General features: G+C 40.8%; 1 long non-coding RNA gene across 1 annotated transcript; it reads right to left on the bottom strand.

Moving 5' to 3' along the window:
- Positions 1-1,968: 1,968 nt before the first annotated feature.
- Positions 1,969-25,712, bottom strand: LOC130704794 (uncharacterized). Its single transcript, XR_009005281.1, has 3 exons — positions 25,485-25,712; positions 5,351-5,519; positions 1,969-2,165 (listed from the first exon to the last, which is right to left on the bottom strand). It is a non-coding gene; the product is annotated as an uncharacterized LOC130704794 (long non-coding RNA).
- Positions 25,713-26,512: the final 800 nt, after the last annotated feature.

Raw genomic sequence — 26,512 nt, 5'->3', positions numbered from 1 at the left:
AGTGGCAATGTAAATCTTCCTAAAGGAACTCCGTGCTTGGGGGTCCCCAAGGACCATCTCACATTACTACAAACAAGAGTTGCCTAGATATGACACTCTCAAAGACTTCATTATTTTCATATAACCCATTATCACAGATAGAAGAGTTTCAAAAGGCATAATGTAAGAACTATTTAAATGGCAATAGACATAAATTATTTTGGTCATTGTAAAAAAACTACCTAATTTATATGATTGGTAGGCAGTATCTTTAGCATGTTCAGTTCAGCGGTGTCTGTGGAAGGGAGACAATTGAAGCACTAAGTAGATAGTGCATTATCCCCTGGAGTCAGGCAGGCACTTAAAGATACACATTAAAAATTTCCAGGTCCTATCTGGACAGAAATACGGGTCTTCTAGCATTATGGTGGGTTATCATAAACTCAAGTCATGACACAGTAGTATTATGTGCGACACTACCATGATTAGACTTCTCCTTCTGTATCTAAAGGACACAAAAATAAAGCTCGGGACACTAGATTTAGAGAAAAACATCATTTTAGCCTCCAAAGGGGAGATCCCTAAGGCCACGCCAGTTGATGAAACCACTTAAAAGATTTGCCCCCATTATTATCGTAACACTAACCAATGTTTCTCCAAAGGCTTGAAGGAATTTGTAAAGTGTCTTAAAATCACGACTTCTAGAGAGTGAGCTAAGCACGAAGGTGATTGTGGTTAATGTTCTATATACAATGAACCATTTATCACTTTTCCAATATCCCAGTTACACACACTACAAGTTTTTGGTTAAGATAAAGGTCAGTGTCTAGTGTTCTCAGCAAGAGATCTTTAGCTGATTCCAGAGAAGTAGAGGAATGTACTTTGTTATTGGGGTGATTTATTTGGGGCAACTTAATTTTTAGCCTTCATTCCCAAATGGACTCATCTCATCATTTAATAGCATCCTACCATTCAAGCTGCTCAGCCAGTTCTGAGAAGGGATTAATCTGTGTCAGCATCAGCAGCAAGATGGACACTCTGGTGGAGCAGATGTGCACTCTTCTCTGTAATTACTTTCAGCTCTTGCTTTGCCCTTTACTGTCTGTGTGAAATTTAACTTTAATGGAATCAGAATGGCATTTACCCAGGGATCAGCTCCAGGTTGTGTGAAACTCACAAAAATAAAGGTTATGACATAGTAAGTCTACTAATCACTTTTTTCGTGTTTGGAATTGACTAACAGTTACCTTTGAGTAGAAGAGATTAAGGATGTCACCTATTTATCCTGAGGTAAGAGAAATGAATCATTCCTTTACTCACTTTGCCCCCTGCCATCAACTACCGTGTGAGCCTATGCTATGACCTCAGAGTCACAATCCAGAACTCCAACATAGCATAGCATAGGGAAGGGCCCATTCTATTGAAACATAAGTGGCGTAACTGTAAGATGCCAACCAGACATCCAGAAGTAGAGACTGAGTTGGCAGCTGGAAAGGCAGGGCTGGAACATGGAAGAAAGGTTTGAGTGCCCAAATATGGCAAAAATGGAATCAAGAAGTGCTGTAAGTATTCCACACTCTGCTGCCAGAGCCCAGGTTAGGATGAGAACTGAATGCTCCTTTTCCTTCTAATAATAATAGCGAGATTTGCTAACTCAGGTACTTTATAAATGTCATAGGATGAAGAAACTTTTATTTATTTATTTATTTATTTTACATTTATTTATTTATTTATTTTTGGCTGTGTTGGGTCTTCGTTTCTGTGCCAGGGCTTTCTCTAGGTGCAGCAAGCGGGGGCCACTCTTCATCGCGGTGCGCGGGCCTCTCACTATCGTGGCCTCTCCCATTGCAGAGCACAGGCTCCAGACGCGAAGGCTCAGTAGTTGTGGCTCACGGGCCCAGTTGCTCCGCGGCATGTGGGATCTTCCCGGACCAGGGCTCGAACCCTTGTCCCCTGCATTGGCAGGCAGACTCTCAACGACCGCGCCACCAGGGAAGCCCCAGAAACTTTATTATTTAAATAGTTGGCTTCTGAATTTCTCTTAGAAGAGTTGTCTTCCTTTGGAGGAATATCTTGATAAGTGATTAGGGGGAAAAGCCCCTATTAGGGCTCTATTTTGAAGTGTCTTCCAGACTTCAGAGGAGAGAGAAAGCGTCCCTGTATAATCTACTGTGGAGATTTAACTCCTGAAAGGGAACAGAAGAGCAAAGGAGAATGGGAGGGAGTGAGGAGTAGCAGCATGGAGACAGACTCAAGACTCGGAAAAAATGCAATACGGCAAAGAAATAGTACAAGAGTGCCATTGACTCTTCCCTCCAGGAAGAAATTGCTAATATAATCCCCCCTCCAGCTTCACTCTTCTCCCTACTGGTTTTCTGTAAAAATCACTGAATGATTTTTTTTTTTAATAATGGCTTTTAAGTTATATTTTAAAATTAAGAAAAGTTTTCTTGAAGAAGCCACAGAAAGAAGAGAGGTCCTCACTGGAGCTTATACAGTGTAGGGCAGCTAAAGAGCACACAGAAGGGAGCCAAGTGACCCCAGGATGTAAGATCCCAGGGGATCAAACAGCTCTGGAGAAAGCCTTCAGACTTTCGCATACTGTTAAAATGGCAAAGGTTTAAGCCAATCTGCCCTAGACTTTGAGGGGCAGGTAGGTCTCAGGTTGGCATCCAGATAGAAAAGCCATCTCACTCAATTCTCGTAATACCTCCATGGGCAAGATTCTATTGTCAGCTGCATTCTGAAGATGAGGAACTTTAGACCCAAAATCATTTCCAAGGTCACATATCTAGTAATAAATTGCAGGGCAGGACTACATTATGAATTCCAACAGTTGGTACAATCTCAACCAGTATAACATAAACTTTGCCTCATATTTTGAGATTGAATACTTGCATAGCCAAATCCTCCCCACCCTTTAAGTTTAGTTTTCCTTCCCCAAACTACACTGATCTCTCTCACTCTGAGATTCCGCATTCTTCACTGACTCTACAGCCCCTTCTCTTCAGCACTTAAACATGATCCGATCTTGCCCATCTTTGTAACAAAGAAGCTTCTTCGACTATGTTTTCCTAATTCTTTTTTCTCATATTCAAATGTCTTGAAATGCTGTCTGTATTTTTTCTCTGCTCTCTCTTTTTTCATTCACTTTTCTCCTGCTGCATCTGCCTGTTTTCTCTACCTAGGTGGGTGATGGCCTCCTAATCCCAACACTCAGTAGACACCGTCAGCCTTCACTTCATTTTCTTTCTCTGCAGCATCTGACACTCTTCCCAAAGCCCCACCTCTATCTCTGTGGCACCTCTTAGATTTGATTTTATACTTGCATCTCTGACCCTCCGTCTGTCTCCTTCCTATATTCCTCTTTTTTCTAGTCATTCCTAAAATGGTAATGTGTTCATTGGTTTCTGCTACTCTCAACCTCTACCTGGGGTACTTATCCCAGAGTCTGTAGATCAGCCTCATATGGTGGTAAGGGAGCCTCCTGAAACTGACACAAATTATTTTGCATATGTACATTTTCTCTCATTCAATATTATTTATTTCCGTAAATATTTATGGAGAATCTGCATTGTGCTAGGCATTTTTCTAGGTCCTTGAAATAAAGCAATTAAAAAAAAACCCCACAAAGATACCTGTGAACTTATAGGCAATAAGCTATGAACAAAATAAATAAATAAATCATATAATGTTTGACGATGTCAAAAGCTACAGAAAAAAAATAGAACAAGGTAAAAGGGATCACAAGGACCAGGGGAGTGGGGGGCAGGCAGCTGGTAATCCTAAGTAGGGTAGTTAGGGTAGATTTCATTGAGAAGATAATAGTTAATCAATGACTTGAAAGATGTGAAGAGTTAGCCATGTATATAACAAGTAAGGCAGAAGGAACAGCAAGTACAAAGGTCCTAAGGCATGTGCATGTTTGAGATGCCCAAGGAACAGCAAAGGAGCAAAGGGAGCATACATAGTAAAGGATGAACTCAGAAAGGTGATGATGACTCAGGTCATGCAGGGATTTTTAGATCGTTATAGTACTTTTATGCTGAGTGAAATAAGGAGCCATTATAGGGTTCTGAGCTTAGAAGGTTTGCAATCAAGCTTATGTTTTAAAAGGATCACTCTGGCTAGTATATTCAGCATGGATGTAAAGAGGCAGAGGTAAAGTCAGGGAGACCAGTCAAGAGGCTATTGCAGTTATCCACACGAGATGTTGGTGGTTTGGACAAGGATGGGAATGATGATGTGTGAGAAGTGTTCACTTCCCTATTATGTTTGGAAGTTATATCCAACAGTATTTTCTAATAAACCAGATACAGGATATGAGAAATAAAAGAGTTAAGCACAACTCAAGATTTTTGGCTCTAGCATCTGGTAGAACAGAGCTGCCATCAACTGAGATGAGGAAGTCTGTGGGTAGATAATGTTGAGAGGGGAGGAAGTGTCAGGAGGTCAGTTCTGGACTTGTGAAGTGTGAAATATCTATTACACATCTAAGTGGAAATATTGAGCAAGTAGTTGAATATACAAGTCTGTATTCAGGAGAATGGTCTAGACAGAAGTCATAAATTTGGGAGACATTAGCATAAAATTTAAAACTAAGTAACAGGATGATATGACTAAGGAAATGAGTTTTGATGGGGAATAGAACAGAACCAAAAATTGAGATCTAGGGTACTCAAATATTAAGAGGTAAGACACCAGAAAAGACAATTTAGAAGGAGCAACAGCAATGTTGGAGAAAAACAAAGAAGGCTGGATGCCAAAGGAAGTATCCAGAAGGAGGGAGTCATCAACTATGTCAAGTGCTACATAGAGGGACAATGAGACCTGAAATGGATTTGACCACATGGAGGCTGATGGTCACTTTGACAAGAGCAGTTTTGGTGGAATGGAAAAGATGAGGGCCTAATTGGAGGAGGATTAAGAATGAACAAAAGGAGAATTAGAATTCTGCAGCAAAGGGGAGCAAAAATGATGGTGAAAAAGGTTATTTTTAAAATGGAGAACTATTTCAGTTTGTGTGTTGGTGGGAATGATTGAGCAAAGAGTGAAAAATTGATGAGATAAGAGAGAAAATTGCTGCAGTGATGTCCTTGTGTATGCAAGATGATAAAGGGCCTAATGTACACACATTTGGAATGTCTGGTTTGCAATAGGAGCATGAAGAATTTATTTATGATAATGGACAAAAAAGCAGAGTATGTGTGCTGGATCTGATAGATGTTATAGAGGATTCTGTAGATGTTTTCATGTACATTATCCAATTATCTAATTTTCTCACTGAAATAGAACGCAAATTCATCTCCTAAAAGTGAGGAAGGGACTGGGGTGAGGCCATCTAGTGTAATAAGAGAGAAGGAAATCTTACCTGGTTGCCAGGCAGCTCTTGAAGGACCCACTTGCAATCCAAGGTCAAGAATGTTAAAATGAGACCAGTCAATAAAGTTGTGTGTTCTTTCCAACCACAGTCAGTTGCACAGGTTCAGGCACTTGTAGTGGGCAGAGGGTTGGACGTAACCAGTGCTGTTGTTTATCAACTAAGTGCAATGAAACAAGAGGGAGTAGGAAAGTGATTAGAAGGATTGACCGTAAATTTAAGGTGTACAAGCAGGGATCATGAGCCATGAAGGAATAAGTTATAGTGAAAAAATGGTGAAACACTTAATGAAAAATATGTAAACATGGAACTGTTGGACCTGGTGGGGTAGACACATCATTGGAATTAATATACTAGAGGAAGTAAGCTGTCAATATAGGAAGTAGTGGTCAGAGAGTGGAATGAATGAAATTAAGATTCTGGAGGGGTTGGATGTATTGAGAGTGACAATGTCTAGAGTATGATCATGTGAGTGATGAAGCTGTCAAAGAATTTAATACCTACAAACTGGTGAAGATCCACATTTCCACATCGTTTCCACATTAACTACCCTGGTTCTAAATATTGCATGTTTTGAGATGATTTTCTGTCTGTACAATCAGCTTAGATACTCTCTACCTGTTGGCTGTCCCCACTTAGATGTGGAACAAGTACCTCAGATAGAACTTGTCCTGGGGTGAACTCATCATTTTATCCTTCCCCTGCCCCACCACCAGCAGAACCAGAAAATGATGTCATTTATTTAATCTACCTAAGGCAGAAACAAGGACTTACTAGACTTCTTTCCCAACCAGCAACATTAAAATAATTAACAACCTTTGTTGGTTTAATCTCATGAATCTATATTTTTTTAACATCTTTATTGGAATATAATTGCTTTACAATGGTGTGTTAGTTTCTGCTGTATAACAAAGTGAGTCAGCTATACATATACATATATCCCCATATCCCCTCCCTCTTGCGTCTCCCTCCCACCCTCCCTATCCCACCCCTCTAGGTGGTCACAAAGCACCGAGCTGATCTCCCTGTGCTACGCGGCTGCTTCCCACTAGCTATCTATCGTGAATCTATATTTTAAACTGTCTTCTTTCTCCAGTCCCACTTCCACCATCTGGAATGCATACCCTTATCATGTCAAAACTGATTACTGCAGTAACTTCCCAGCCTCTTGGCTCTGGTTTTGTCCATTTTCAAACCCATCTTCCATATTCCTTTGGGAGTATTATTCCTAAAATGCAAATCTCCTTTAAGTGTTTCACTGGAGGAGGATTTCAGGACAAAATCCACTCTCCTTTAGCAAAGCTAGGCAGCTGAGTATTATCTCGTGCTGCCTAACTCCAGCCTTGAATTCCCCTACCTGCCCCACCCCACATTCAGCTGGCACTCCAGCCACATCAAATTACAACCAATTTCTCCAAGACACTCTCCTTATTCATAAATCTTCACCTTTGCCAGTACTTTTCTGTCTTCCAGAAATGCTCATCCCCATCCCACCACCTTCTTCACCTCCTTAACTATGGCTCATCCTTCATAGTGAACTCAAGCAGGTCCTCTTCCAAAAAGCCTTCTCAGAGTTTCTTAGTGGGTTTAGGATCTCATTATATGTCCCCAAAGCCTCCTGTTGATGAATGGATAAAGAAGATCTGGCACATATATACAATGGAATATTACTCAGCCATAAAAAACAACAAAATTGAGTTATTTGTAGTGAGGTGGATGGACCTAGAGTCTGTCATACAGAGTGAAGTAAGTCAGAAAGAGAAAAACAAATACTGTATGCTAACGCATGTATATGGAATCTAAAAAAAATGGTACTCATGAACCTAGTGGCAGGGCAGGAATAAAGACACAGACATAGAGAATGGACTTGAGGACACAGGGTCTGCGGGGAAGGGGAAGCTGGGGCAAAGTAAGAGTAGCATTGACATATATACGCTACCAAATGTAAAATAGATAGCTAGTGGGAAGCAGCAGCATAGCACAGGGAGATCAGTTCGGTGCTTTGCGATGACTTAGAAGGGTGGGGTAGCGAGGGTGGGAGGGAGGCTTAAGAGGGAGGGAATATGGGGCTATATGTATGCATATGGCTGATTCACTTTGTTGTACAACAGAAACTAGCACAGCATTGTGAAGCAATTATACTCCAATAAAGATGTATATAAAAAAAAAGACTATCATATTGTAAATTAGTTATTTTTAATTTGTCTTTCTCCCCTCTGAACTGTGAACTTGTTGAGGGCAGAACATTGTTTTTTTAGTCAAACTTCCCATACTTCTTAACATAATATCTGAGTACACAATAGGTAAACAGTATGGGCTTTCTGAATGAATGATTGGCACTTAATTGAATCCTACTGTTATGGTGGTTGAAGTATTTGTTCACATCCTGGGATCCCAATTACATGAAAATTCCTAAGAATAGCAATTATTTTGTAGTCCCCAAAGTATATAGAAAACTGTTGGCATAGATAAGGTACAATGGATTGGCTTCATTCAGCTACAGCAAATATTCGGCTCTTGGCTCAGTATCTACCTTTCTGGCAACTGGACAACACTGTTTTTCTACATTAAATTTACATGAAACAAAGAAGCACGTGTATTTGATGACTGAAATAAAATACCAAAGCTTCGAAAATGAAATCTTCTATTTTTTTGCAAGCAAATTGCATGAGGTTATCTTAACTATGTGATAAATTTGGCAAAAGACTCCAGAGAAGGAAAACTTCCAAACAAAAGGAAATAATCATCACTTTGATGTTAAAAAAAAAAGAATTAAACTCTCTGACTTTGTGCCATTGCCTTATTGCAGCAAATCACCTTCACTTACTTAGCCAACGGTTCTCGGCTTCCAGCTGCTCGTCCCCCAGCAAGCCAATCGCAAGCAGGCAGCAGCTGTTGCCCGGAGCTCAGCTGCCCTCCAGCACCAGCTCCCCTGTTTCTGCCTCTCTCCTGATCAAGACCTGCAGTGGGATTCCAGTAGAGGGACCAGTATGGGTGTGAACCATCTAGGATATCCCCTCTAGATCCACAGATGGAATATATTATCAGAAACAGGAGAACGACGGAGCAATTGAATAGCAGGCTGTTAAGGTCTATCACTGGAGCTTTGTTTTACTTCATTCACCGTTATGGAATTTCTGGTTAGTACATGCTTGATGCTGAGCTGTGCTGAGCAGGCACCAGGGTGCAGAGAGAAGACACTGAAGAAGAAGTGCAGGGACAGAAAATGCGTGGCTTAGAGTCAGGCAGAGGTGAGCTGGAATCTCAGCTCGGCGTTCGACTCACCACCCACATTACTGTATGTCAGTTAGCCTGTTTGAGCCTGGATTTCTTCATCTATAAAATAAAGAAGATTATATCTCCCAGAAAGGGCTGTTGTGAAGAGGTACTGAGATCACACATAGAAGGTGCCTAATAAAGAGCTTGACAGAGTCGACAATTAATAAAGGAGACCTGTTCTCCCAAGGAGTGTACAATTCACTTGGGAGACAGAAATTTACATAATTTACCATGATAAAATGTTACAAATATTATTAAGCAAACCCTATGGTTTGAAACACGAGAATAAATTCATCCTGCTGGATGGGGTGGTAGGAAGACGTTACAACCAAGCCTCTGGATTTTGCTGTCTGACTCTAGCATTGACCGGTTCACCCCATAACCATCAGCTGACAAACAGGCTCTGGTAGCTCTGTCATAAGAGTAAATAAATAAATCTTCCTTTGACCTCACACCCCGCTCCAGCTAGTTGCTCCTCTCTCTCCCCTTCACAGAAAAACTTATGGAAATATTTGCTGTATCCACCTCCCGTTTTCTCTTCAACACACTCCTATCTGGCTGACGTCCTTTCCACTGAAATATCAAGTTGCTTCCACTTTGGCCACTCTTTTCAGGCTTCGTACCATTTCTTCCTCCCCTGCCAGGGTCCAAGATAGGTCCTCTTCTTTCCTCCCTGAATCTTCTCCTTTAGATGATCTCATCTAGTCCCTTGACTTTAAATACAATTTCTTCACTGATGATTCCCAGATCTACATCTTCAGCCCAACTCTTTCTAGGGCACCAAAAATCTTTTCCACCCAGCTGCTGATTCAGCCCGACAACACTGATGGGCTTCCAGTTAACTGCGTTAACAGTTCTAACACAACTACCGATCCCACCAAACCTCCCCCACAAAACAAAAAATACCTGTTTCTTTCTTATTCTTTCCTGTCTTGTAAATGTTGATACCACCGTCGGTCACCTTTGATTGCCCTTGTTCCTTCACCTCCTGTTTCTGGTCCATCATCGAGGCCTGTTGACTCTACCTCCTTGTTCATTTCTCTCTGTGTCCACTGCAACCACTATCGTCCAAGCCACAGCCAGCCCTCACCTAGACCACTGCAAGGGCCTCTTAACCCATCTTATGGCTTCCCATTCTTCCTCCCTCCTCTCTCCACAAAGTCTCCACTAGTCTCCACCAAGTAGTTCACGTGATTTCATAAAACGCACTCCCCTTTTTCACAGCCTACCATGCCTTCCCGTTTCACCTGGGAAAAAACCTGAGTGCCTTACCGTGACCTCGGAAGCCTTGCACGGTCTGGTCCCATGAACCTCTCTTCCCCTCCTGCCTTTCTCCAGTTCCCTCACTATGCCCCAGGCACAAAGGGCTTCTTTCCATTTCTCAAATGCACCAGTTTATTCCTGTTTAGGGGAAAAATTAAATTTGTTTTTCGCTCTATGCCGCACTCTCCTCCCAATCTCTGAATGGCTGAGTCTTTCTCATGGGTCAGGTATCAGCTCATATGCACCCCCCTCAGAAAGGTGACTCCTCAGCTGCCCATTATAGAGAAGCCCTGCACCACCCCCATCACTATCTAGTATGTTACCCGTTCTGTCTTCTTCACAACACTAATTCCTTTTCAGATTATGTTATTCGTGTACTGGTTTATTGTTTATCTCTCTCCCTCTAAAATTTGAGAGAGAACGGATTTTAAAAATTAATTTTTAATTATTTTTTATTGGAGAGACTGGATCTTGAGCTGCTTTGTTTATTGCTGTGTGTCCAGTGCCTGGATCAGTGTGTGGCAGCTGACAAGCATTCACACAATATTTGTTGAATAAATTAACACAGTTTTGGAAGAGGAGTTATTGGATTGACTAATTAAATCTTAAGGCGGGGGAGGGATGAATAGATAGGGCACTGACACTACTCTGTATGATACTATAAGGGTGGACACATGTCATTATACCTTTCTGCAAACCCACAGAATATACAACATCAAGAGTGAATCCTAATGTAAACTATGAACTTTGGATGATAATGATGTGTCAATGTAGGTTCACCAGTTGTAATAAATGTACCACTCCAGTAGGGTATGCTGATAATAGAAGAGGCTATGTGTGTATGGGGGCAGAGAGTATATGGGAAATCTCTGTAACTTCTGCTCAGTTTTGCTGTGAAGCTAAAACTGGTCTAAGAAATAAAGCCTACTAAAAACATTTAAAAACTTAAAAAAAATTTTTAACTATAATACTCTTTATGATTTCACTTACTTATGCCCCCTTATTCCACTTGCAAATGTAATTGAGAATCTGCTGAATGGTAAAAGCATCGCTTATGCTAAAATGATTTTACTCATAGACCATCTTTGTGCTTCTGCAAGGGTAGTGCTCAGTTACTGGTAAGCAATAAAGACACAATTAGGGGTGCCAGCGTACCTCACCCACCTCTGAAAGGAATCATACACAAAGCAATATCCTTGAGGCACTTCTCTACCTTGAGTGAGGGTGAGGGCGCATATTATCCTGAAACTCTTTTTTTTTTAAATTTAATTTTATTTATTTTTTTATAAAGCAGGTTCTTATTAGTCATCAATTTTATACACATAAGTGTATACATGTCATTCCCAATCTCCCAATTCATCACACCACTCCCCCCACTCCCCCACTGCTTTCCTCCTTGGTGTCCATACATTTGTTCTCTACATCTGTGTCTCTATTTCTGCCCTGCAAACTGGTTCATCTATACCATTTTTCTAGGTTCCACAAATATGCGTTAACAGGCGATATTTGTTTTTCTCTTTCTGACTTACTTCACTCTGTATGACAGTCTCTAGATTCATCCACGTCTCTACAAATAACCCAATTTCGTTCCTTTTTATGGCTGAGTAATATTCCATTATATATATGTGCCACATCTTCTTTATCCATTTGTCTGTCGATGGGCATTTACATTGCTTCCATGACCTGGTTATTGTAAATTGTGCTGCAATGAATATTGGGGTGCATGTGTCTTTTTGAATTATGGTTTTCTCAGGGTATATGCCCAGTAGTGGGATTGCTGGGTCATGTGGTAGCTCTATTTTTAGTTTTTTAAGGAACCTCCGTACTGTTCTCCATAGTGGCTGTATCAATTTACATTCCCACCAGCAGTGTAAGAGGGTTCTCTTTTCTCCACACCCTCTCCAGCATTTGTTGTTTGTAGATTTTCTGAAGATGCCCATTCTAACTGGTGTGAGGTGATACCTCATTGTAGTTTTGATTTGCAATTCTCTAATAATTAGTGATGTTGAGCAGCTTTTCATGTGCTTCTTGGCCATCTGCATGTCCTCTTTGGAGTAATGCCTATTTAGGTCTTCTGCCCATTTTTTGATTGGGTTGTTTGTTTTTTTAATATTGAGCTGCATGAGCTGTTTATATATTTTGGAGATTAATCCTTTGTCCGTTGATTTGTTTGCAAATATTTTCTCCCATTCTGAGGGTTGTCTTTTCATCTTGTTTATGGTTTCCTTTGCTGTGCAAAAGCTTTGAAGTTTCATTAGGTCCCATTTGTTTATTTTTGTTTTTATTTCCATTACTCTAGGAGGTGAGTCAAAAAGGATCTTGCTGTGATTTATGTCAGAGAGTGTTCTTCCTATGTTTTCCTCTAAGAGTTTTATAGTGTCTGGTCTTACATTTAGGTCTCAGATCCATTTTGAGTTTATTTTTGTATATGGTGTTAGGGAGTGTTCTAATTTCATTCTTTTACATGTAGCTGTCCAGTTTTCCCAGCACCACTTATTGAAGAGACTGTCTTTTCTCCATTGTATATCCTTGCCTCCTTTGTCATAGATTAGTTGACCATAGGTGTGTGGGTTTATCTCTGGGCTTTCTATTCTGTTCCATTGTTCTATATTTCTGTTTTTGTGCCAGTACCATATTGTCTTGATTACTGTAGCTTTGTAGTATAGTCTGAAGTCAGGGAGCCTGATTCCTCCAGCTCCGTTTTTTTCCCTCAAGACTGCTTTGGCTTTTCGGGGTCTTTTGTGTCTCCATACAAATTTTAAGATTTCTTGTTCTAGTTCTGTAAAAAATGCCATTGGTAATTTGATAGGGATTGCATTGAATCTGTAGATTGCTTTGGGTAGTATAGTCATTTTCACAATATTGATTCTTCCAATCCAAGAACATGGTATATCTCTCCATCTGTTGGTATCATCTTTAATTTCTTTCAACAGGGTCTTATAGTTTTCTGCATACAGGTCTTTTGTCTCCCTAGGTAGGTTTATTCTTAGGTATTTTATTCTTTCTGTTGCAATGGTAAATGGGAGTGTTTCCTTAATTTCTCTTTCAGATTTTTCATCATTAGTGTATAGGAATGCAAGAGATTTCTCTGCATTAATTTTGTATCCTGCAACTTTACCAAATTCATTGATTAACTCTAGTAGTGTTCTGGTGGCATCTTTAGGATTCTCTAAGTATAGTATCATGTCACCTGCAAACAGTGACAGTTTTACTTCTTCTTTTCCAATTTGTATTCTTTTATTTCTTTTTCTTCTCTGATTGCCGTGGCTAGGACTTCCAAAACTATGTTGAATAATAGGGGTGAGAGTGGACATCCTTGTCTTGTTCCTGATCTTAGAGGAAATGCTTTCAGTTTTTCACCATTGAGAATGATGTTTGCTGTGGGTTTGTCGTATATGGCCTTTATTATGTTGAGGTAGATTCCCTCTATGCCCACTCTCTGGAGAGTTTTTATCATAAATGGGTGTTGAATTTTGTCAAAAGTTTTTCTGTATCTATTGAGATGATCATATGGTTTTTCTTCTTCAATTTATTAATATGGTGTATCACATTGATTGATTTGTGTATACTGAAGAATCCTTGCATCCCTGGGATAAATCCCACTTGATCATGGTGTATGATCCTTTTAATGTGTTGTTGGACTCTGTTTGCTAGTATTTTGTTGAGGATTTTTGCATCTATATTCTTCAGTGATATTGGTCTGTAATTTTCTTTTTTTTTTTTTTTTTATAGCTACTTTATTTATTTTATTTTTGGCTGTGTTGGGTCTTCGGTTCGTGCGAGGGCTTTCTCCAGTTGCGGCAAGCGGGGGCCACTCTTCATCGCGGTGCGCGGGCCTTTCACTATCGCGGCCCCTCCCGTTGCGGGGCACAGGCTCCAGACGCGCAGGCTCAGTAGTTGTGGCTCACGGGCCCAGCCGCTCCGCGGCACGTGGGATCTTCCCAGACCAGGGCTCAAACCCGTGTCCCCTGCACTAGCAGGCAGACTCTCAACCACTGCGCCACCAGGGAAGCCCTGTAATTTTCTTTTTATGTAGTATCTTTGTCTGGTTTTGGTATCAGGGTGATGGTGGCCCCGTAGAATGAGTTTGGGAGTGTTCCTTCCTCTGCAGTTTTTTGGAAGAGTCTGAGAAGGATGGGTGTTAGCTCTTCTCTAAATGTTTGATAGAATTCACCTGTGAAGCCATCTGGTCCTGGACTTCTGTTTGTTGGAAGATTTTTAATCACAGTGTCAATTTCATTACTTGTGATTGGTCTGTTCATATTTTCTCTTTCTTCCTGGTTCAGTCTTGGAAGGTTTTACCTTTCTAAGAATTTGTCCATTTCTTCCAGGTTGTCCATTTTATTGGCATAGAGTTGCTTATAGTAGTCTCTTAGGATGCTTTGTATTTCTGTGGTGTCTGTTGTAACTTCTCCTTTTTCATTTCTAATTTTATTGATTTGAGTCCCCTCCCTCTTTTTCTTGATGAGTCTGGCTAATGGTGTATCAATTTTGTTTATCGTCGCAAAGAACCAGCTTTTAGTCTTATTGATCTTTGCTATTGTTTTCTTTGTTTCTATCTATTTCATTTATTTCTTCTCTGATCTTTATGATTTCTTTCCTTCTGCTAACTTTGGGTTTTGTTTGTTCCTCTTTCTCTGTTTCCTTTAGGTGTAAGTTTAGATTGTTTATTTGAGATTTTTCTTGTTTCTTGAGGTAGGCTTGTATAGCTATAAACTTCCCTCTTAGAACTGCTTTTGCTGCATCCCATAGGTTTTGGATCGTCGTGTTTTCATTATCATTTGTCTCTAGGTGTTTTTTGATTTCCTCTTTGATTTCTTCAGTGATCTCTTGGTTATTTAGTAACGTATTGTTTAGCCTCCATGTGTTTGTGTTTTTTACGTTTTTCCCCTGTAATTGCTTTCTAATCTCATAGCGTTTTGGCCAGAAAAGATGCTTGATATGATTTCAATTTTCTTAAGTTTACTGAGGCTTGATTTGTGACCCAAGATATGATCCTGGAGAATGTTCTGTGCACACTTGAGAAGAAAGTGTAATCTTCTCTTTTTGGATGGAATGTCCTATAAATATCAATTAAATCTATCTGGTCTATTGTGCCATTTAAAGCTTGTGTTTCCTTATTAATTTTCTGTTTGGATGATCTGTCCATTGGTGTAAGTGAGGTGTTAAAGTCCCCCACTATTATTGTGTTACTGTCGATTTCCTCTTTTATAGCTGTTAGCAGTTGCATTATGTATTGAGGTGCTCCTATGTCGGGTGCATATATATTTATAATTGTTTTATCTATCTTCTTCTTGGATTGATCCCTTGATCATTATGTAGTGTCCTTCCTTGTCTCTTGTAACATTCTTTATTTTAAAGTCTATTTTATCTGATATGAGTATTGCTACTCCAGCTTTCTTTTGATTTCCATTCGCATGGAATATCTTTTTCCAACCCCCCACTTTCAGTCTGTATGTGTCCCTAGGTCTGAAGTGGGTCTCTTGTAGACAGCATATATGTGGGTCTTGTTTTTGTATCCATTCAGCAAGTCTGTGTCTTTTGTTTGGAGCATTTAATCCATTCACGCTTAAGGTAATTATCGATATGTATATTCCTATGACCATTTTGTTAATTGTTTTGGGTTTGTTTTTGTAGGTCCTTTTCTTCTCTTGTGTTTCCCACTTAGAGAAGTTCCTTTAGCATTTGTTGTAGAGCTGGTTTTGTGGTGATGAATTCTCTTAGCTTTTCCCTGTCTGTAAAGCTTTTGATTTCTCCATCAAATCTGAGTGAGATCCTTGCCGGGCAGAGTAATCTTGGTTGTAGGTTCTTCCCTTTCATCAATTTAAGTATATCATGCCACTCCCTTCTGGCTTGTAGAGTTTCTGCTGAGAAATCAGCTGTTAACCTTATGGGAGTTCCCTTGTATGTTATTTGTCATTTTTCCCTTGCTGCTTTCAATAATTTTTGTCTTTAATTTTTGCCAATTTGATTACTATGTGTCTCGGCATGTTTCTCCTTGGGTTTATCCTGTATGGGACTCTCTGCTCTTCTTGGACTTGGGTGGCTATTTCCTTTCCATGTTAGGGAAGTTTTCGACTATAATCTCTTCAAATATTTTCTTGTGTCCTTTCTCTCTCTCTTCTCCTTCTGGGACCCCTATAATGCAAATGTTGTTGCGTTTAATTTTGTCCCAGAGGTCTCTTAGGCTGTCTTCATTTCTTTTCATTCTTTTTTCTTTATTCTGTTCTGCAGCAGTGAATTCCACCATTCTGTCTTCCAGGTCACTTATCCGTTCCTCTGCCTCAGTTATTCTGTTATTGATTCCTTCTAGTGTAGTTTTCATTTCAGTTATTGTGTTGTTCATCTCTGTTTGTTTGTTCTTTAATTCTTTTAGATCTTGGTTAAACATTTCTTGCATCTTCTTGATCTTTGCCTCCATTTTTTTCCCTGAGGTCCTGGTTCATCTTCACTATCATTATTCTGAATTCTTTTTCTGGAAGGTTGCCTATCTCCACTTCATTTAGTTGTTTTTCTGGGGTTTTATCTTGTTCCTTCATCTGGTATATAGCCCTCTGCCTTTTCATCTTGCCTATCTTTCTGTGAATGTGGTTTTCATTCCACAGCTGCAGGATTGTAGTTCTTCTTGCTTCTGCTGCCTGCCCTCTGGTGGATGAGGCTACCTAAGTGGCTTGTGCATGTTTCCTGATGGGAGGGACTGGTGGTGGGTAGAGCTGGCTGTTGCTTTGGCAGGCAGAGCTCAGTAAAACTTTAATCCATTTGTCTGCTGATGGGTGGGGCTGGGTTCCCTCCCTGTTGGTTGTTTGGCCTGAGGCAACCCAACACTGGAGCCTACCTGGGCTCTTCGGTGGGTTTCACGCTGATGAGTACTTCCCAGAACTTCTGCTGCCAGTGTCCTTGTCCTCACAGTGAGCCACAGCCACCTCCCACCTCTGCAGGAGTCCCTCCAACACTAGCAGGTAGGTCTGGTTCAGTCTCCTATGGTGTCACTGCTCCTTCCCCTGTGTCCCAATGCACACACTACTTTGTGTGTGCCCTCCAAGATTCGAGTCTCTGTTTCCCCCAGTCCTGTGGAAGTCCTGCAATCAAATCCCGTTAGCCTTCAAAGTCTGATTCTCTAGGAATTCCTCCTCCTGTTTCCGGATTCCCAGGTTGGGAAGCCTGATGTGGGGCTCAGAACCTCCACTCCATTGGGTAGACTTCTGTGGTAGAATTGTTCTCCAGTTTGTGAGTCACCCACCCAGAAGTTATGGGATTTGATTTTATTGTGATTGCGCCCCTCGTACAATCTCACTGTGGTTTCTCCTTTGTCTTTGGATGTGGGGTATCTTTTTTGGTGAGTTCCAGTGTCTTCCTGTTGATGATTGTCCAGCAGCTAGTTGTCGAAACTCTTTTTTCCTAGACTAATGAGAAGTTCAAGAACAATGAGCATATTTTATATCTTTCCAAATGCTAAGGAAAACCATACCCATTTAATAGAGGACGAAGCTCCGACAGTTAAAGGGGGTGGGAGAAATTAAGAGACGATCTAAAGCAGTCATTTCTACAAAAATATATTCTAAGTAAATCAGGAATGCAGAGCCCTTTCTAAATATTCACTTCTCAGGAGGCTTCAAATGCTGTCACCAGATGTGTCTGTTCAAGGAAAGTTCCAGGCAATGGGAGCTCAAAGGCCAGATCCCCTGCCACCTTAGGAGAGGATTGGTGAAGGAGCTGGCACTCTAGCTTTCCTCCCCTAATTGCCCAGGTACTGAAGGTTTTAGACAGTCTAGTCACACTGTTCTGATTTATTCTATTCTGAAGGTGATCTTTACTCTATTTGTGATCTCGTGAATTCTAAAAAACTGAGTCCCTCATGAAGAGTCACTTGGTGATATCTCTGCATCCAAATCTGAGACCTCAGAGGCCCAATAAGTGCAGAACCCAGGTCTCTAAATCAGTTTCCTAAGGCTTTCTCTAATTCATCAATGCAAAGGTGCCACCACATCTGAAGGTCCCATGTCCTTTGGGCGGTCTCTGGCAATGGTGAAAGAACACTGGACTGTCTTACAGAGCCAGCATGAGATACTGTGTCCTCACTGGCCATTCAGACAACCAACTTGGCATATGATCACTCGTCAACCCTTTGCCTCCTATATGAGGCTGATCATCTTCATATTGAAAACTGAAGCAACAGAGAAGTAATCCATGAATCTGCCTTCCACATCCTATAATTCCAAGTCAGGTGACCCCACCACCACCCCCTTGGGTCCTGGGACACACGGTATTGAAAAAACCAGGCAAGGTTCCAGAGACTCCGGTTTGTAACTCTGTGATACGATCACTTTAAAACGGACAAGGTAAAAGTTGCTTTATTAAATTTTGACAACCCTCAAACAAAGTGAATACAATTCAAGGTGACATTTACTGTCAAGGAAATCTTGCTTCTTCAAGGAGAGTGTTTTTTCAACTCTGTTCCCATTAGAATCACTGGGGAGCTCTTTTTGAAAATATACTGAGAGGTTATGATTTAATTGGTCTGAGGTGGGCTGGTTATAATGAACTGCCACGGTTAAGAACTACCAACCTAAGGGGGTAAGTAGGAGCCTCCAGATTTCTAAAGCCCCAGTGGGGGCTCCCAGCACTGCAGCAATGACCCTTGTAGCTAATAACACACAAATAAGAAGCAATCAAGTAATTGAAGAAATACAGCTCAATTAGCACTGAAAATTAGTGAGGTAAGGAAGATCCATTCTACAGGTAAAAGGTCTTAATCACAATTGTGTTGTGTCTACAGTTATTTTTGGTAAGTGAAACTGAGTGAAAATGCTCTGTTGTTAGTAACTTCTATTGGGTTTTGTTTCTTCCAATGATGCTTTTGTAACTGCACTTTTACTTTGTGAGTTTACCTTTTCCAAATTGACTTTCATAGTACTGAAACTCCCTGAGTTATCCCTCTGCCTGAAGCCCCGCTTTGATGTGTTTAAGGTAGGGGGAAAATCCTTTTAAATGAATTTCAAGGCTATGTCAAAAACAGTTTAAAAGTTAGAAGAATATTGTCATAAAATTGCTATAGTCAGTAGTGTTTTGAGATTTCACAGCAGTACATTGAACACTTGAAAGTACTGCTCAGTTTGTATTTTGTGGTTCTTTGCAAGCTATTGACTTTCCAACTTAATCCTCTCAGAGTCCTGGAGGGGCTGTGCTGTTTTGTTTTTGCCATTTCTATACCCAGTCTCTCAGGTTCATTGCTAAGATATGAGCTTTGGTTGCCCGCACACATTCAGGTCTCTGTGTTCACCCACTTGCACACAAACACACTGGGCAGTCCACTTAGGATGCGGATGCCATTGGCCAGTCTTGGAGGTCACTGAGTTCTCCCCTGGGGGTGGGGGAGGAGCAGTATTTGTATGGAACCATCCATCCTCAGCCCTCTTGCCCTTAGAACTATGGAAGTGAATGAAGACCAACCAAATGAGGAAAGCAAAGGCAATTCTGAACTTGCTACAGCAAGGGTATCAGCCATCATCACTTGGTAGACACTCAAAGGCAGGCAGAGGAGTGGGAAAACTTCAGAGTGAAAAAAAGGGAAGACTTCAAGCGTACCCAGATTGGAGGATGTTGGCACAGAGAAGCCGTGGGTGGGATAAGCAGAAGTGCTCTCTGATTGGTTAGAGGTACATATTTGGCTTTCTCTGGTTGGTCCTAAGTTGAACATGGGAGCAAAATTAGGGAAGCTGTCAATTATTTTATTTTATTTTTTAATATATTTATTTTATTCATTTATTTTTGGCTGCATTGGGTCCTCGTTGCTGTGCGGGTCTCCTTGTGGTGAGCGGGGGCTACTCTTCGTTGCGGTGTGTGGGCTTCTCATTGCGGTGGCTTCTCCCGCCGCAAAGCACGGGCTCTAGGCACGTGGGCTTCAGTAGTTGTGGCTTGCCAGCTCCAGAGCACAACCTCAGTAGTTGTGCCTTGTGGGTTCTAGAGCGCAAGCTCAGTAGCTGTGGCCCAGGGGCCCAGTTGCTCCGCAGCATGTGGGATCCTCCCAGACCAAGGCTCAAACCCATGTCCTCTGCACCGGCAAATGGATTCCCAACCACTGCACCACCAGAGAAGCCCAGGAAGCTGTCAATTATTAATCATGTCCTGGCCATTTGGGGCTGATTGTTACAGAAGTTATTGTTTAGCTTTGTGTCTTGTCACTAGAGCTAGAAATCTGGCTTCCTTCAAGTGTGACTTACTGCAGGCCGTGTTCCTCCTGCACTGCTTATTTTTAATTAATTAGTTAATTACTTAATTAATTAATAGCTGTGTTGGTCTTCATTGCTGCACATGGGCTTTCTCTAGCTGCAGCAAGCGGGGGCTACTCTTCGTTGCAGAGCACAGGCTTTAGGCGCAGGGGCTTCAGTAGCTGTGGCGTGCGGGCTCAGTAGTTGTGGCTTGCGGGTTTAGTTGCTCCGCGGCATGTGGGATCTTCCCGGATCAGGGATCAAACCTGTGTCCCCCGCATTGGCAGGCGGATTCTTAACCACTGCGCCACCAGGGAAGTCCCTGCACTGCTTATTGTTGGTAAGGGGTTGGTTTCCTGGGCAGGTTGCTTCAGGTTGTGGGTGGAAGTTCTGCTTTTGTCTGTGGTCTGGCCATTGTCTGTATGTATATTCAGTCTCTCAGAACCAACAGAAAGTGGATTACGGGGCTTATTTAATCCTCTCCTTCCCAGTCTGTCCCACATCCTGACGGTAGTGGTTAGCCACAGATATACTGATAATTTCAGTCATTAAACATAACTTGTTTTGATATCGCAGAATAACTAGGAAAAGGTCCAGAAGTATCCTATTAGCTGCTTCATTTACCGTGCTATTCTATTGGTGGGTAATCCTAAACTTTGGTTTAAAAGATACAGCAGAAGCTGCCCTACGACAGGGCTTTCTTTACTTGCTTTGTGCCATGCACCGTGAGAGCTTAATACACGTATAATAATAACTTGGAAATAAGAAGGAAGCAGCTATGGCAAAATCAAGATGCCTTGGCAGTAAATTCTTGATTTCTTTGAATGCAAATCAGAGAGTACTCACAGCTCTTCATCAAGAGTTCTTTGTGGCCCACTCTGCATCCTCTCCCTCTCCAGCTCCTCGAAGCACCACTTATCTGACGATGATGAAGCCTGAACCACAGTCAGCAGCCCTGGCTCCATCGAGAGGAGTATCTCGTACCGTCAGGCTTGATTACCCCTCCAGTTCGGCTCAAAACACTTGCAGCTGGCAGGAAGACGAGCCAACATGTATTTCAGAAGTAAATCTCTGTCCAATTTCTTTTGTCTCTAGAATGTCTGAACGTTGTAACAAATATTGTGCCCATCAATCAGTTTCAGACACATGAAAGTGTTGATTACGCTGAGATTTAGGTTGTAATTGTACTTGAGATTAATTTAGCCAGAGAATGGTAACGACCAACAGTACTAAACTTGAGGCTAAACACTTTTAAATACATTCTTTGGAGTAATTCATGCAGTCATGTGATCCAGGCGTTATTTCCATTTCACAAATGAGATTGTGAGCCTCAGTCAGGTCCAAGGGAACACAGCAAACAAACCGCATAGCTTTTATTCCACGGATCAGGAACACTTGCTCCCAGTTACTCAAGTATTACTCAGGGTTCTCCAGAGAAACATAACCAACAGGGAACTAGGAAAGCTGGGGTGTAAGTCAGTTTGATTCCAAAAGACTGAGAACCCCAGGAGCACTGGTTGTCCCAGCTCAGAGAGCAAATTCACCCCTCTGCCTTTTTGTTTTCTCCAGGCCCTCAAAGGAACGGATGATGCCATCTCACATGTGAGTGTGATCTTTATTCAGTCTACCAAGTCAAATGCTAAATCTCTTCTAGAAACACCTTCACAGACACACCCAGAAATAATGTTTTACCAGCTATCTGGATATCCTACAGCCCAGTCAAGTTTACACATAAAATTAACCATCACATGTGCCTTATGTGGGCAGATATTTATACTCACAGAGATACTTTATACTCATAAAGATACTCATAGGTTGTTTTCTGGTTTTTGCTTGGCCCAGAATAACCAAGGGCACAAGTTGTACGCAGTTATAGAAACAGCTACACACCAGGCAGGGTTTGTATGCCCAGGAGCCCTTTCCTGTGCTGTCTAGCAAACTGTCCTTGATTCCCCCAAAACGGTAACACAAATTGCATTATAATAATATTAGCATATACAATAAATTCCGTCTACATAAGCTCACAGACCACATCCTGCCTCTGGGAGCAAAGTCATGGCAGGTTTATCAACACTGCTGCCAAAACTGTCACTAGAAGTCAACAGTGACACATTCTGTACCTTCACTTCAGTTTCACGGTTAAAGCCACTTCTTGCTTTTGTTACTTTCGGTTCTCCTCCAACCATCTTATCAGTGTGATGTTTATATATGTTTTGATGTTATCAGTATGAGATAGGGAATTTTTATTTTCTTAGCAGTCGACAGAAGCATTTATCATAAGGAGAAGTGATCTACCAATGCTCAGAAAATTATTTGAAACCCCTGGTTGTAGTAGAAACTAAGACCTTGGAGGGCCTAAATGTAAGGATTTGCCCTACCGGAGGGAAGGAGGGGGAAATTGTTGTTTGCACTGGACAGGAAACAAGGAGCTAGAAAAAGACAGTTGTTTATAACTCCTTGTAACTTTCCTTTCACGCTTTAAAGACTAAACTAACAAAATTCTTGGTGTGATGAGAACTTTTGTGGGAACTGATGAAAGGGCTATACTTTTGGCTCAGGTCTTTAAGGGGAAGAACCAAGATAGGGAGTTGGACCTAGTTGTTTGTCCTTTTGTTTTCGGTATTCTGATGCTTTGACATCTGGGGTCTTGCGGGCCCTCCCGGAGTTAGCCAGTTCCTGGAGACAGTCAGCAACTCACCCAGGAGCAGGCTTTTCAAATGCAAACCCACCAGTCCGGAGTCCACACCACCAGCCACCTCCTTTGTTGGGCTCTTGTACTCTGGGCCACTGCCCATCTGCTCTCTCACCCCAGTGCCAGTTACCAGACGACTAGGAACAGTTCCTAACCCCCAGAGCCTGCTGCAATTTTTCAAACTAGCCAATCCTAAGCCTGCTTACCCTCCCTCGCCTGTTGTTTCCTGTGAAACCCCAGTAAAGGCCCCTGCTCACATCCCTCTTCCCACCAACTCCCCGCCTTCCCTCGGCTTCATGCTGACCTTGATAATTCCCCAAGCGATCTCCATGGCTGGGCATGACTCCCCCTCTTGGGAAATGGGAGTAAATATCTTTGCCATGGCAACTATCTCCTGACCTGTTGACCTTACTGTATCTCAACTTTTCTATTAATACACTATATCTTAAAACACTAATGGAAAAAAGTCCAGAGGAAACAACAAGGGAAAAAAATATGTCAGAAGTTACTGACATGGTGAGAAGGGCTCTAAATTCTCAGACACTCAAGCTGGGGTTCAGACAAACTTACTTAAGTCTCTGAGGGTCAGAAAAGCCCCACACTTGCTTCAGAAGGATATGTCTTTGCTTTATTCTCAGCGCTACCTATCTCCCTTCTCCTTTTACCTGGAATGAATTTGTAATTCAAAAAAATCGACCCCCAGCGATTTTCTTTCATGACACCAGGGATTCTCATACCCATGTGAGAATCATATAGTAGGGAGAGATCATAAAAGTGCATATTTTCAGCTCTGAACCATAGCAAGGATCTCTGGTCAAGTTTGATCTGAACTGAATGGTGAGTAAAGAATAAAATGTTTTTCTTTTTAAGGAAATTTGTCTTTTAGGTAATAGGCACACATTGTATAACCCAAACTTTATACAAGAGAGGAAGGAAAGAAACATGAAAAAAAAATAGTATGAAAACATTCACCCTTTCATAAGATCTCTTAACATCTAGCTAAATGTTTAGGTTGTTAGAAATCCCCTATACACACATCCTGAGGCTTTAAAAAATGTACAAAGTAAGATTAAAAAGTAAGTGTATGGTGAATGCAGAATCCTAAAATCACTTAGAAATTTGGATAATTTAAAAAGCAGGCATATATATTAGAAATTATTTTCAATTTCCACTTAAAAGAATGTATTAAATTTTAGAATAACTATAATTATGCCAAGTCTGTTCTTATTTCTGATCGATCACAAAATAAAAATAAGCAATTCAAAGCCAAATATAAATTTTGGTCTATAAAAGACAGAACTGGAAGCCACTTTGACTATATGTGAGGATGCAACACTCGTAAACACACGTATGCACGCGTGCACACACGCATGCTCAATTTTTTTCTAATTTAAAGGTGCGTGACCAGTTTCTTGTGACCAAGAAATTAAGCATGTATGAAAACAGTTTTGTGAAGAACTAAAAATAATTTAAAACTATATTTAGGAATTAATATATTCCTAGACATTGAAATATTGAATATATATATTCATATATATGTATTTGCTCTTCTTTATTGGAATCAGTCTTTAATGGTAAGCTATTCCAATAAATGAAAATACTTTGGGCTATTTTTATTCATTAAGCCAAAATTTTCTAGGACCATATTTGCATGAAAACAAGCTATGCAATTCATGTAGTAAAAATTAGAGATTTTATAGGCACTTGACCTAATTTTCAGCAAATGCCTCCATATTTGCCAACTGAAGGAGTCAAAGTGAGTCAAGAACTCAGGATTTTCATCTTTGTATTCTCAGCACTGGCACAGTGCCTGTCGTATTTTAAGTATTAAATAGATGTTTTAAATAAATGAATGAAGCAGAATTAAGGATACAGCTGTAATGATGGCTATTAAATGCTAAAGCTCCTCCAAAGGTAAGCAATGGTCAAATTAACATAAATTTCTCTAAGTGTGATATATTAGAGGAGATTATTGTGCACAAAAATCTACTCAGACCACATTCTGCTTGGTTTCTGTCCCTCGAAAGTCATAGAAAATTACATGGCAAAATACTGTACATTTACAAGTAATTTGCACCATGTTTTGGACTCTTTTTAAACACCTTTACTTTTCTTTAAAAACTTAGTTTTATATATAAAAAGATGGTGGTAAATAAACTAAGGCTTCTTGAATAAAACAAGAGTTGTTGCAAAGAAATCTGAGGCAAAAATTGTTCTGATGAACTTAGGGGCAGGGCAGGAATAAAGATGCAGACATACAGAATGGACTTGAGGACATGGGGGGGGGGGAGGGGAAGCTGGGACGAAGTGAGAGAGTAGCACTGACACATACACACTACCAAATGTAAAATAGATAGCTAGTGGGAAGCAGCTGCATAGCACAGGGAGATCAGCTTGGTGCTTTGTGACCACCTACAGGGGTGGGATAGAGAGGGTGGGAGGGAGATGCAAGAGTGAGGGGATATGGGGATATACGTATGCATATAGTTGATTTACTTTGTTATACAGCAGAAACTAACACAACATTGTAAAGCAATCATACTCCACTAAAGATGTTTAAAAAAAAAATTGCAATTAGTGGAAAACATTTTCAGACTACAAACATAAAACATAACCTAAAGGAAAACAGTCAGAAAGTCAAAGTCTACATTGTAACAAGGATGTAGTTACCAAACGTTCTGACCTCTTACCAACCACGAAGATTCTCTGCTAGCCAAATTCCATCTGGCATCACTGCATTTCACCTTCCTGACTTCCCTTGGCCGTTACAGCTATACAGATTCACTTCTTCCTCTTTAAAAGGCCACAGTTAGGGCTTGTTGGCAGAGGGTCTCTTGGCCTTCTCCCAGAAAGTAAATGGATTTCAGGTGTAGGGGAGGAAAAAATCTTTTCCTCTACTTTCAAGTTCAGTGGCTGGGGCCTGTGAATTGAATTGACAAAATACATATTAACAGTAGGAAAGGCATACAAATTTTATTAATGTTTTTAATTTTATGTGCATAGGGGTATCACAGAAAAGTGAAAACCCAAAGAAACAGACTCGGGAGCTTATATACTATTTTAACAAAGGGCAATAAATTGTGGAGACATGACTAGATAAAGGAAGGGGGTTTGGGCTTCTAGGGATGATAAATTGTGAGAAAGTGACTAGGAAATATATGGCGGAAATGAATGGAATATAATTATTTTAGTAAGGTTTGTTTACGCAGACTAATCTTGGTGTGACTCTCCACCTCCAGTGATAAGGGTTTCTTCTTCATCCTAGATAGTTGGTGGGAAGGAATTTATGACCTACTTTCAGGCAGACAGGAAGAGGGCAATGAATTCTTCTTGTGTCTGTTATTTCTCAATTGCCTTTAGCTGAAAAATAATCAATATGCCAAAGTGGCATAAATCGGGGTAGTACATCTGGACTCCTTCACAGAAATGGGTGAACATATCCTGGATGGAGGCTGCTGAAAGTCATCTTCAGTTCTGTCTAAAATGTCCTTCAGGACACCCAGATAAAGGGCATCTTAAGAAACGTACAGGTGAGCAGTATGTGAAGAAGATAATGAAGTCAACTGCTAAGGTGAAGAGATTTTACTGAAAGGTCAAAATAGCCAGGAAATGAAACACCTTTCACAAAACCAGTGAGATCATCTTCACCTGATGTCATTTTGTGGGTAATTTAAATCACAGTTCCTTGCTAGATTCCTCTAAATCTTGCTT

Source organism: Balaenoptera acutorostrata, chromosome 14, assembly GCF_949987535.1.
Source record: "Balaenoptera acutorostrata chromosome 14, mBalAcu1.1, whole genome shotgun sequence".
NCBI classification, from domain to species: Eukaryota; Metazoa; Chordata; class Mammalia; order Artiodactyla; family Balaenopteridae; genus Balaenoptera; species Balaenoptera acutorostrata.
The sequence above is the reverse complement of the archived record's forward strand: the minus strand, read 5'-3'. Positions and strand labels throughout refer to the sequence as shown.